Source organism: Drosophila innubila (assembly GCF_004354385.1).
Source record: "Drosophila innubila isolate TH190305 chromosome 3R unlocalized genomic scaffold, UK_Dinn_1.0 2_E_3R, whole genome shotgun sequence".
NCBI classification, from domain to species: Eukaryota; Metazoa; Arthropoda; class Insecta; order Diptera; family Drosophilidae; genus Drosophila; species Drosophila innubila.
Genome location: NW_022995380.1, coordinates 3,333,275 through 3,347,638, shown reverse-complemented (window position 1 = coordinate 3,347,638; position 14,364 = coordinate 3,333,275). Strand labels below are relative to the sequence as shown.

The 14,364-nt window shown below is 36.7% G+C and overlaps 1 non-coding gene across 1 annotated transcript; it reads left to right on the top strand.

Moving 5' to 3' along the window:
• Positions 1-14,063: 14,063 nt before the first annotated feature.
• On the top strand, positions 14,064-14,135 carry Trnaw-cca. The gene has a single exon. It is a non-coding gene; the product is annotated as a tRNA-Trp (tRNA).
• Positions 14,136-14,364: the final 229 nt, after the last annotated feature.

Below are 14,364 nucleotides of genomic sequence, written 5' to 3'. Positions count from 1 at the left end.
TACAGTTCTAGTTCTTATCTTATTTGTTTAATTTTAATTACTTAAATAATCCCACCAAATGCATATTGAATTAAAGCGAACTGGAAAGAAACTTTATCGAAGTAAGTCAATAATTATATGACTTTAAAACATTAATAAGACCGATTGAAATATCATACTATTAATTAAATTTAATAAAGCTTATATAATGAATAAAATTCAAATATATTTGTATACTTTTGTTTATTAATGGCTAATACTAAAAACAGGGATATTATTAAATTGGTAAATCATCTTTCATTCCATGTTTTGAGCAGGAGAATGACAAGCTTGCTAGACTGATAAATGATGTGCAACTTGCAGTTTAAAGCTAATGCGCCATCTCCTGCTTCTTTCGTCTCTCTCTCTCCCTCTCTCTCTTTGTCTGTTTGTCCGTTTGTCTCTCTGTCTCTTGGTTGTTGGTCGGTGGGCATTTAGCCAACAGGTCACGTACATCGTGTCACTGCTGAGCGGCTGCCAGCCAAATTGGCTAAAGTAAAGCATCCGCCGCATTATCAACAACTTCATCAGGGACTCGATGGGTCCACTCTGGAGTTTGCACTTCAGGTCTGGCCCACAATTACAATAAACGAGGCGAATGGCAGAATGTTTGGCAAGTGCAACTGCAACTGAAACTGCCACAGTGACTGCCACAGCGACTGCAACTGCAACTGTGGCAAATGCTGCGGGTCTTCAACGTTTCTGCAATTTTTCTATTGAATTTTTCCTTTGAGCAGCTCTTGGCCGGCAGTGAGGCACGTGCTTCGACTGCCAAAAAGCTGACAGCGTTCAACAATGTAGCAACAATTCGTGGCTGAGTGATGGCGGGGAGCGGGGAAGGGGGAATACCATTATGATTGATAAGTTCGCTTTGTGAATTTTTCATAAATTAGGCGCACAGCTGTGCCAGGATAGGTTGATAGTTGAGGATGGACGAGATGCTAGATGATGATGGACACGGTATTGGGGCTGGCATTGGGATTGAGATTGGGGAATAAGAGACCATCATCGAGCCAGCGAGTGCCCAATCGTGCGCCATTTGTCTATTTTAATTAAAGAAGCGCCATCCCAATAAAATGAAGCTTTCAATCTACCAATCCTTCAATCTTACCACCTCCAGCTCCTTGCTGTTAATCAGCTCAATTTTTGCTGAGAAGAGTTGGAGGAGAATTTTAATAAAAGCTTAAACATAAATCAAATCTGTTTACTGACCGCCAGCTGTCCGTGACTTGGCCCTATTTGCAATTGTCCAGTCAAAGTTACTACTTAATTATTGTTGACAGGACCACGACAAAATAATAAGCAGGCTAACAAAAGAATTGCATTTTTCTATATTTGCTTGAAAAAAATAATTATTAACTTTTATCACTGCGAACGGCAGTTCGCGCTAGTGACGAAAGCAGCACGAAGGGTGCGAAAGGGACTAGTAAAATATACGGGTCGGGCACTTGAAGTTTTCTCGAAAAAAATCTGTAATTTGGTCAATTTTATAATTTTTTACTTCAAAACTTCTGAGTATTGAAAAAACATTTAAAACTATGGGAAAAATTAGTTAATGTTTAATGTAGCCATGTATAGTTTTTACAATTGACTATTAATAAAATTAATTCGGTATAAATGATAATATTTCTTTGTTCTTTCTTCGTTTGGACTCTTTAAATTAAATATAAATTTTTTTAACGTTTTAATATGATTTAAAATTTTTGGGATTTGGGATTCATGAAACCATTCATGAGTTTCTAACCTATAAGCCGAACAATCCTCAATATGTTGAGAATATTCTTATAGTTATTGTGTTTGATATTCCAGCTAAAATCATTCACTTAAATTAAATAAATTTAAACGCACTGATTGTCATTTCACGGAATCACGAGGTTAGGTTATTGATAAGCAGCACATCTTCGGGAAAGCCCCAACCTCATTTCGCGATTTCCGCCTCAGAAAAGCAACTACATTTCTGATAAGAATATGATCAGAAATTCCAAGGACGACGATGCCTCAAGCTATTTAAACAACCGAGTTCGTTACTGAGTTATTCAGTACAACTGTATATTTTAATCAGAATGAGGCGGATAATCTTGTGTATTTTGTTAATCGCACTGCTAAGCGCTGTGAATACTCATGTTCATTTTTCTGAATGTAAGAATATGTTATTATTCTGTACATTTTTATAATAATTCTTGATTAGTATTGAACAATTTAATGTATAATTATGATAAATTGTTTTTACGTGAATTACAGGTGTTAATGGTCGTCAAACTGTTACTGCAGGAGTCTCGACCTATGTTAGGGAAGGAGAATGTGAAAACTGCGTTTTAGAAAACCACAATGGCTACAGTACAGTGACTAAGGACTGTTATTATTGATTAATATCTAATGCATTTTTTTGTATTGATTAAAATGTAAAAAGCATTACCAATTGTTTAAATATTTTTGCGAATTTTTTTAATTCGACATGCGTACAATATACTACAAAAAATTTCAAAATTTCCTTAATTAATAATTACAAAATCATTAGCTTTCGGAAATCGTGAAGATCTTTAAATTTAGTAATGCGTTAATTTTTTACTTTTTTATATTTAGCTATTTTTACTGCATATCAGCTCGATATACCATACATTTTTCAGATTTCCAGGCTAGAATTTGAATTAAATTAAAATAATTTTTAATTTTTTTGCGATCTCGTTCCATTTATTTTATAAGCAAGCAGCTTCCTTTGAACTTTCTCCAACCAATTGGCCCGCTTTTAAGTTTTGACCTTCCCCTTAACATTTGCAAATAATTAAGTGCTCTCACGTCCAAATCCATTAAGATCCATAAGTGGAGTTGGTTGACATCCCCTCAGCTGCACATCCGCAACAACTGGCGATTATCAGAGTCAGAGTCACAATCGCGATCTGAAATCAAGACGACAATCCAGCAATAACAGTTGACAACTGTCGACGGTTGGACGCACATTTAAAATGCTTGTCAAAATTGCATAAACTGCTGTCAGTGGCTTCAAGTTGAAGGAAACAGAGATTGCTAGCGACTAGGAAATACTCTTTTGATTTGTATGTTCACAAAGAAATAGAACAATTGTAATCGGTTTGTTCTGAAATCTTCCGAAAAAGACTTTTTATATATTATTAAGTAGTTTAAAGTCAACTTTATCAATGTCTTGTTAAGGGGTCTATTACAGAGATATTTCAAAAAGACTCAAAAATTAATGTCAAGTTTTCAAAATAATAGATTTGATTTATTGATTCATTCAATTTTGTTGATAAAGATTTTGAAATAAATTTGTAACAGGTTTATAGCTTCTTTCTTATAGAAGTATATCTTGAAAATGTCAATATGTCTGCATTGTCATTCCTAGTCTGTTATGGACTTTTTATTATAGAGTACATTAAAGTAGGGAGTGTCGGATAAGTTGGTGCAGTACTCGCTTTTCACTGGCAATTAATGCGAATTTCGACAACATAATTAAAGCGGAGTCTGCTTGACAACTCGTCTTGTGTCTGGCCATTATATTTAATGAGTGAAAAGTGCAGTTGGGTAACCCTTACCCCTACCTAGCAGATACAGGCGGGAGTGAGGGAGAGAGACCCGTAGACCAGACTCAACTCAATTCATTCACTTTTGATATTCATTTGCATTTGCATATTTTCACATGTCATTCGGCCCGTCGCTTTTGGCTTTTTGGCGTTCGCTTTTCGCCTTTTGTGTAACGCAATTGCTGTAGACAGGCACCATGCGGGAGGGGGGACACCAGATATAGGAGACAAGAGACAAGAGAGAGTAAGGTACGGGGGCCTCTCGCATAATTAGCGACAGACTTTGCCGCCCGACAAACTCTTTGAAGCTGCCTGCCTGTCATCTGTCTCCCTCTTTCGCTGTATATATCTCTCTATCTCTATCTCTGTCTCAACAAAAAGCAAAACCACAAACATGTGTGTTGTTTATTTGTTTATTGTTGAATGTCTTAATTTATGAAACTGTCAAAGGGGGAAACCTGCATCTGTGTCCAACTAAGCGGTTCTTTTGAGTTTTTCCTTAGTTTGCATTTCTTTCTTTGGCTGAGACAAGCGAAAGCAATTCATTCATTTTTGGCTCATTCATACTCGTATTGCTAATGATTCACTCTGCTACTCACAAATGATTCATGGCAAAAGGTGCGTAAAATCTTGATAATACTTTTAAGAAATTATCTCGATAAATTTATGACTCCAAACTCGAAAAACTTTTACTACAGCATTTGCCTTGGAGAGCAATCAAATAATTGTAATCTCTTTCAAAGTGCACTTCCATTTCCCATTCCCCATTCCCCCATCCAACCCCCCTTCAGCCATGCCCCTGGACTAGCTGATTATGCTGCTGTTGATGAGCACGTAGATGATTTTAATATAATTTCTTGTGCAAATGCTAAATGCATTTTTGGCAAAGTGCTTGGCAAACTGCAAACCAGGGATTACATTTCTGGTACTTTTAATTATGTGTACTTCAATGATGATGACGATGATGAAGACGATAATCTGTTTAGCCCAAAGGGCCAATTGAAAAATATGAAAATTTTGCATTTATTTACCCTTTTTGGGCAACTACTTGAGAGTTCCTTCTTAGTCAGTTTGAATACCGTATATTTGAAATTGCATGAGAAGATTACGGATTACCCATTTTATTGTTATGCTGTAATCTCTTTAGATAGTGCTAGTTGTGAAATTTCGGTTGACATATTTATTTGAATTTACAATTTACTTTTTCTAGTTTTAAGTTTATATTTTTTAAATAATATTGCTTTATTTTGAATTTCTTCTGTGAAATTCTTTTCGAACTATTTGTTCAGCCACCTCATTTATTTTTATATTCTTAAAGAGCGTATAAATGTTCACTTCAGTGTCAAAAGTAATTATGTTTCACTTGCAGCTTGCAGTTTTGTTTTCAAGCTGCATTCGAAGTGTACTTACTGGCGGTCGACTCTCAGGGGTGCACTTTGCGGCGTTTGCCAACACTGGCATTGGCCCTGCCCACTTGAAAGGGCTTTCCGCTTGTCAGTTGTCGGTCGGATCTCAGCTCATCGCTGGTTGGGCAACCGCCAAGCACTTGATAAATTGTTTACTTTGAAATTAATTACGCAGTCATTGTTTTCTTGCAGGCCTAGGCGGAAGTTCAAGCGCTGGCCGCCAGGGGGCGGCACTGTTGTTGCGTAAATCAAGTTAGCATCGCATCGTCGCATTTCAACACTTGCTTCCTCTATCCGGTTGGTCCACCTATCTCGCCATTTGCCATTTGCCATTTTCCACTTACCATTTACCATTTGGCGCTGCCCTTTTGCTTTTGATCGTGGTAATAAAATTGCATTTAATTACGAGGCGAGCAAAGTTCCAGTTTGCCGATGGGCCGCCAAAGTGCCGAGGTTGGTATTCGGGGAGGTCTGGAAATTGCATCTCTTGTCCGTGCACTTTCAGAACCTTCATTGTTCTGCGCATTTTTGAGCTCATTAAACCAACAATTGCAATTGTTGCACTGCGTTGCATGTTGCATGTAGCAGTTGCTGCCACATTGGCGGCTACTGTTGCAATCAATTTCCAGTTTTCAGCTGAAAGATGCAAAATTAAAATTATATTGCGGCCTGGCACATCATTAAAATGCATCAAGCTGCACGTAATAGGACGAACACCTTTTAGTCCAACTTTTCTACCAATCAATTTTGTATGGAATTTCAAGCATTCATGCCCACATTTTGCCATTTACCAGCACTGGGAGTTCTGTGAGTTGCGAGATTTATGTTATGAATTGTCTATTCAGCGAATGTGGCAGACAAAAAATCGTTGCCAGACCGTTTGTCAGAAATTAACATAAACAGGAAGTGGGTGTTGCCACAACAAGTTCCAACACTGCACTGACTGCAAAAACAAACAATTAACAACAACATGGAAAACTGCAAAATAATTCACAGAGAGACAAAGAGATAGCGGGAGGGAGATGGAAGATCTGCGAGTAGCAACAGAACATGGGAAACAGATGGGAGGCAGAGTGTTGAAAAACAAAAGGAGGAACAATAAAAGCTTAGCCAAAGCATCTGAGAGTTTGCGCATCGAAAAGATAGACGAAAGGTAAGAGATAAAAATTAAGACGGAAAGGGATTCAGGAGGTAAGCTGCTTTGAAGATATTCATCTCAGAGGCTTTTTTATAGTCTTAGAAATAATACTACTTCAATAAACAGCAATACATTCATGTCCAAGTGAATACAATAGGATGTCTTCTATAAAAACCAACGGATTTTTGAAATTATATCCATAAAAAGTGACTTAAAATCAAAATATCGAGTAAATAAAATTCATAATCGAAATCGTTTTTTAAACAGTTCATGCTTAAAGCTTACTTACAGGAAAACAGATATAGTTTCCTAAGATAGCATCCAATCATTTTCCTTCTATCAGTGCATTCTTCAGATTCTAAAATACAAATTGTTTCCATTGATTTGATTGACTCATGTTTTAATCGCCTTCCAATATTTTAAGTTATTTAATTATTATGTTGTGGAAACTTATTCAATGTTAAAAATTCAAGTTTTTTCTTCTTCTAGTTTTCGCAAAATTTCAAAACATAAAATCTTGATTGTCTTAACCCGAATCGTCCTGAGCAACTGTTCTTCGGACTGACAAATTTGAGGTCGCTGAATCCGAAAACGACATTCTTCTTATTTGTCCTTGTCAGGATAATCGACAGGACCATTTTTTCGGCTGTCACCATATGGTAACGCTAGGAAGAACAGGGTACAGGATTTTTTAATTCTACAAAATACGAATATTTGAGAAAAAGTCGTACAAACACAGCTTTATCCAACAGGGGGGCTCCTCCTTGATATATATACCAAATTTGGTAAAATATTTTATGATATAGTCATGATATGTCATAGGAACAATCTGGGTCAAATTTACCTTTAGTATGAAAAACTTTGTTTTCTGAGATATCTCAACCAAACTCACAAAATTTGTATTTAAGTTGGTTTTATATATCCTAACCAAATTTGGTTCAAATCGGCTTACTATATCATATAGCTGCAATAGGAACAATCATATTTTATGAACAAAACAGTACCGAAACGCGATTAAAATGTATGGAAAAAACCTGTACCCTGTACTTTCAGCGTTACCATATGATAACACGAAATTAAAAAGCGTAAATTTACCGAGAAAAAGTGTTTTTTTTACAGTTCAAAATAGCACTCTTTTACCTTTCTAATGATGTATGCATTGCATATAGTTCAGAACTAAAATTAGTTAAACGAATTATATTTACTTGCGACGAATTGCCAAATGACGTTTTTTTGCACTGCAGAATATAACATAGTGAGCAACATAATAATAATCTAGCTTCAAGAGATTGTTTCAATCAACTTTTTATCAGTTAGAGACAACAATTTACTCCTAGAATATCATATTTAAGTTAGTCTTATGTTCATATGTTGTCTATAAATTAACTTTTAGTAAATACCTATTGCTTGTTACCATATGGTAGCGATGGGAATATTCGGGTTAACTAAAAAGAAATTCATTGGGATTCTAAAAAAACGCTTTAATTTTAATATAATTTCTTTTTTAATTTTATCTTAGAAGAATTTTTAAGTTTTCTTTTTCAACACTTTTCATAAACGCATTTAGCGAATTTATCATTTCTATTTTTTTCTTCTACATACTTCTTTTTTATTCCTCGGGCAAGGTACAATTTATAAAAATAGAGTACAAAATATAACCGCAGAATAATTCTAATTACTTATTACTGATTTCATTTCTTTTGGGGTACTTTTTCAGTGAGCTCGTTACCATAAGACTTCACTGTACCTGCGAGTATAAATAGTTTTATGAACTTGATGGAGTCCCCCTTCTGGCAACGGTTGAACGCTTGACTGAGCTGCGACAGCGATTGTCTGACTGAGAGCTAAGCTCAACTGGCTGTGGCACGCACCCTTTGTGAACTTGCAACATGGTGCAAGCGATTCGCGAGGATCGTCAACACAAATGGCAACAATCAACAGGAGACAACGACTGGAGCGAGTGGCGGGTGCAATCAACGCGTTCGCTCGACGACAGGTGAAAACTTTGTGCCGCCAATGAATGTGGCTGATGTCCGCTTGCCACGTTGTTGTTGTTGTTGTTGCTGCTGCTGCTGTCAGTGCTGTTGTTGTTGTTGTTGTTGCCACAGACAGACAACAAAAGTTTTTGCTTTTGAGGTAACGTGTTGTCGTTGTTGCTGTTGCTGTTGATGTTGATGTTTGTTGGTTGGCTGCTTGGTTGACTGTTGGGCAACACACACACACACACACACCCACCAAACATACACACCAATACACACATACCAATTTGTGCTTTAAAATTTCACACAGTATGTTGTTGTTGGTTGAGAGCTCTTGGCTTTTTTGCGTTTTCTCTCTCTCTGTCTCACTTGCAATTCGCAGTGTTAAATTGTTGTTATTGTTGCATACTTGCTTAATTTGTTGTTGCGCTTGTGCGGTTCACCTTGGCTATTGTTGTTGTTGTGGTTGTTGCTGTTGCTCTTGCTCTTGACGTTGTCGCCTGCCACATGCAGCTGGCTGCAAAATGGCGCTTTGCCCAGCCCCTGACATGTTCCCTCAGGCAACTGTCTCTGCCCGCCTGCCAACTTTTTACGAGGGCAACAAGAGAAAAGAGAGTGAGAAAGAGAGAGAGAGAGTCAGAGAGCGAAAGAGAGAGACTGATAGCGAGGTAAAGTTGGTGCATTTACAGGTATCCCACGTCTGCCGTTCCAGAAAAGTTGCTTTTAATTTGGCGAACATTTAATTAATACACTGCACTGCGCGAATGTCCAAAAAGTGAAAAAGTGAGTGCTGATGTATTCGAATTACTCGCACAAGACAAAAAGTGAGTACTCGAACGAGCCTTAAAGGGTTAGATAGTGCTTACCCGATAACAAGCTGATACTCTTTAAACAAGCACCTGCAAGCATTCTCAATTACTCTGAAAGTTTCAATTAGAGTTCTGAAATATCTGCTTAAAAAGCAATTGAATATCTTCAAATCAATTAGACTAAACAGAATAAGCTATTTATTTTCAAATATTTCGTTGTTGTAACATTTTTTATAATTAATTTAAGCACTAAAATCAAAATCATGTTTCCTTATATTTTAAATATAAAATGATCTTGAAATAAGTAACGTATATTATTATCGTACTGTTCGTCAATCTAGAAATGATTTAGACATCTTAAGTATTTTCATCGAATACTAAAAAAGAAACTACAAAAATCATTCATTTTATTTTTAATAAGCAACATAAAAAAATATAATGAAATATAATGAAAATAAATTAAGTTTAACTCAATATAAATTTTGCAGTAGTAGTTTAATTATAATAAAAGATATTTATATATTATATGCTTATACAGAAAAGGGTTTTATATTGAATTGCAATGCGTTTTCTTTTTATTTGTAGTCTAGTTCAATGAAATGTGACTATATTTATTTTCACAATATTCTGCTGTAGCAGTAAACAATTTGTTGATTTCATAGTTCCTTAACTCTTAATTGCAATCCTTTTATAGCATGAAATCACTTGCAACATCCTCATATTTTACGCTATTTAATCCCATTCTAGTAATCCCATCAAGTTTAGCAGGGAGAACTCTAAATATGTGCAATATTTACCCAGCTACCGGAACCAGAACCAGAACCACAACCACATCATCATGTAAATGGAGTCCACGCATCTTTAATGGTTCAGCCCCCTTTTCCTTCTCCTCCTTTCTGTATTCACCCCCAACCCATTGCCCCCTAAGCTATCATAAAATAGGAGCACAAAAAAAACTGTTACGAAAAGTGGAAAGCGAGTAAAACACTTTTCACGATCGCTTAGCGCAGTTGTGGCATGCAACATTCAGCCCAAAAAATAAAAAATATAAGAGAAAGAGCAGAGTCCTGTGCTATTGCCATCTCGCTCTGGCTGCATTACGCTAATTAATTCTTGATATATGGAAACTGTGGCCAGAAAAGGCGCCCCATAAAAACGTGGCATTCAGCATTCAGTGGCAGCAATAAAAACGGTAGTACTTACTTGCAACACTGGCTGCTGCCACATTTGCCCCATTTTTTTTGTTGAACGTTGTTTTTTTTTCACTCTTCATTCTTAGCTGATGCTGTAAATTCATGTGGGCAATTAAAATTTAGCAGGCTTTAAGACAGTACCGAGTACCATCTTTATGCAGCCCTCCTCCTCCTCCTCCTGCCCTGGCAGGGCGGCAGCAGTGACAGATGCCGCGGTTAAAGTTTAATGACAATGCAACAACAACAAAAACAGCAACAAAAACAGCAACTGCAGCAAAGGAATAGACTGGCAAAAAGTGGCAGCGAAAGTGAACAGTTGCCAGCGTTGTGTATCCTGCAGGATGCGCATGCAGCTCCTGTTGCTTTTTTACAAAGGCAGCAGGACAGTGAGAGAGAGAGAGAGAGATAGTGAGAAAGGGGTGGGGGTGCAACATCTGTGTCATGCTTTACGCCAACGCATGTGACAGGAAACCATTCGCAGCAACCGCCAAAATGTGGCAACAACGCAGAGACAACGACAACAAGGCTGGCAGCTTCCGCTTAAGCGGATGCTCTGCCTCAATCCTTGCCTCTCCCTTTCACTCCCGCACTCCCGCTCTCCCTCTCTCCCTCTCTTTCTATCAAGTGCTAAACGCACTGGCAACTTTCTCACATATGCAATTGTGTGTGAGCTTCTGGTCTAAGTCTCCTTCGGGAGGGGAAGTGAAGGGATGGGAGGGGAAGGGAAGGGAAGGCGTGTTGTGACTGCGGCTTGGGCGACAGCTAGCGAAAGTGCGCGGAAGCAATAAAACATAGATGAGAGCAGTAAAAAGAGGAGCTAACTGCCAAAGGGAGAGAGGAACACAGGAAAAAGGAGTGCGAGAGGGAGTGTGGGAGGGAAAGAGTCGCATGTGGATGTTGCAACTCTTGCTTGTTGCAATTGCCAAAGGAAAAATGGATAGTGGATTGTAGAAAGTGATGCAGCAGGAGCAGCGTGTTGCAGTTGCACTTGCACTTGCACATTAGATGCAGCATTTGTGCTCAAGTGCCGCAATATTTGTAAAGCGCAGGATGTGGCAGACATTTTATGCAATTTATGTGTATGCGTGTGGCAAGGAGGCAGCTCAGGTTTATTGCTGATCAAAGAAAAAGGAGCAGTGAGAGACAAACTTGATCTGCTTAGGATCATCAGGGATTACAGCAAAAAAAAAAAAAATAAAAAAAGACCGAAAAAAATATGATTTTTAAATTATATAATTTAATTTAATAGCAATTTTTAGTGGAATGACTTAAGTCGTTCCTAAAAAGTTTTTTAATAAAAAAATAAATATACTTAATGGAATCATTGTTTTTTCTTTTTTTTTTTGACGGGGAATTTTTTTTTGCGTTTTATATACTCTGATCTTAAGAACACATTGACTGTGTATATTTTCATATAATTTTGTTCGGGACTGGATGGGAATCGAACCCAGTTAATAGAGTTATTTACCGCCTCTTTTTAGTTCTAAGTCAATATGTTTATTTTTCAGTTTCTTGTTTTAAAATGCAAAATTAAATTTATGCCTATAACCTTAATATAATGGATAAATGTTATCTTGAATTACTAGGATAAAAAAAACTAAATACGTACTTAAATAACATTTAACAACACTTATTAATTTCTAAATAATTTTATTTAAATATATTAATAACTTATATCATGTAATTGTATTTCGTCACGCACATTTTACAAAACTAAAACCATATGGCATAATGTTAAGAATAAAGTTTATACATATTTAAATACAGGGTCTGAAATAAGCACCTGAGAAGAACTTTTCCTCCATTTGTTTCTCTCGGTAATCGCTATTCCCATGCGAATTTGTTGGACAGCTTTAAATTCCAGTTTGGTAATTGCCTAATGACCAGCTCGGTCAAGATCAGGTGCTATCATGATTTGGAGTTTGGCAAACAACAAAGGACGCAACAACAACAACAATTTGATGAAGATATTGAGACAGCACAGACAGAGACAGAGAGAGAGAGAGAGAGAGCGAGACAGACAGAGATGTCTAGAGTAAAGTTATTGTCTGCCTGCCCACAAGAGTCAGACTGACAGCATAGAGATTAGAGGCTATAGGATAGAGAGGGTAGCGGGTACAGCAGAGGGTGCTCTGTTCGGTTTACCGAATCCGCTTGGGTTCGGTAGAAGAACAGCTGCCAATGCGCGTACTATTATGGCCCCGAGCTGATCTTGATCTAATTTAGGCGTATTAGTTGCCCAAGAAACTGTTGCAAACAAAAGACCTTTTCGGGATGCCTTGCCAAGGATGCCATTTTCGTATCCTGGCGGCCCAGATAAGGCGCTGCTAATGGCTTCATTAGGCTCGACTCTCAATCACATGTGTGCCACATGTCGAGAGCGAGTCCAAGTCCGAGCCCGATGCAATCTCAAGTGGCATTTGCCTTTGAAGTAAAGGCATTTACCGATGATGATGTAATCGATAAATGTCGATGACGACTCATTTCGTAACTGCAACAACTGTACGTCAGCTGTTGATTCCCCTCGAGGCATAAAAAAGTTCAGCATTTTCATTTTGAATTCCATTTCCATTTGCTCATCTCACACATAAGAAAAGGACACGCGTATAAAACTCTCCAAAAAGCAACTTGAAAATTGTCATAAAAAAGAAAACTGTTTGAGGCTAAGCTGTTTTAAGAGCCAAAACAACAACACAAACTCCATACCCTGTATAATAAAGATGGAACAAAACATTTCATTTTATAATTTTATTATCCATTTCTTTAGCTTCTCATTTTCATTTTCATTTTCATTGCCCTGCCGTCTGTTGCTTCTCTGACTCATATTAATCAGGGAATGTTTAGAGAAATGCTCGAGAAATTCACACCTTTTGGCCACAACAATACAAGACGCACTGTAGTCTGGTAAGGGAGATGGCAATTTAAGGGGATTCGAGGGATTGGCCTGCTTTATGACCGCTCCTTTACTTTTATGACCACTTTTCGTATGAAAAGAAATTAAAAATATATATATATATCCATATCGTATGTATAGACGTTCACTTATTAGATTTAGATATGACCAAGAAATCATTTTACAAAAATGTACAATTTATGTTGAAGTTGTTCTATGTGGCAAGTGTCGTTAAAAGATGTTGGGGGCTCTACATTGGTATGCAAAGAAGTGCCCTGGGCACAATCGTAAAGATTGAAAAGTGCACATAAAATGTGTAATCGTTTGAAGTACTTACATGCATAGAGAATTTGTTTTCCAATTGATTCATACTATCTTATTTGAAGTCTCTAAGATCGTTTTGATTACAATCTTCAGAAAAGATCATTAAAATTGCTCATGAACTTGAAGCGTCGCGGGAATCGTAAAGACATTTGAGATGTGCAGTAATTTTATGTAGACTTTAAGGCACACTTGAAGCATATATCATTATTAGGATGAGATATTATACCAACTTGAAGCATATATCATAGTTGAGATGAGAAATAATAGAATATGAAAACTTGAATGTATACAGTTTCATGTAGATCAATTTAACACAAAAAAATTACATTATTTTCTCAGTTCTTTTCCATATTTATGTTATAATCGTAGAATATCCTATAGCTACCCTAGGTATTCGTCAATAAATGAGCTTCTGCATGACAACTAAAAGAAAATAACAAAAGCTTATTTAACTAAAATAAGTAAAATAATCTTACTATTCTTTTGAAATAAATGCCATAGATAATACTCCCAATCAAATGCTTTACAGTTGTTTATGCATCTAAATCAAATCATCAAATTGACTCAAGATAAGCAACAATAAAAATAATCATAGTATGAGTACGAGTATGTATTTGTTATCAATTCTTTTCTTATCTCTTTTTATATAAATATAACTTACTAAATTAATTTTGATTTAATGCTATGCTAAAAATAGTTATTCTTTAAAAAAATAAATTTCTTGAGTATTCCTTCAAGTTGAGATTTTACGCGCTAGCGTATCAAGTGACTCCGTGGCGCAACGGTAGCGCGTCTGACTCCAGATCAGAAGGTTGCGTGTTCAAATCACGTCGGGGTCAATTGTAAGAATTTGCTTTTTTTTTTTTACATTTTTTAAAACAGCTGAATTTTCTATACAGCTATTCGTATTCCTTCTATAACTTAACAAGTTCACACCGAATCTTCACACCAAATGTTTGAAATGTTTCCTCAAAAGGGTCAAATTTTGTAGAGGTGTGAAAAATCGAAGACCTTTGGCGCCGTTGCCTTGTTCTCCTCGTTTAACATACTTGATTTTCTTTTCACATT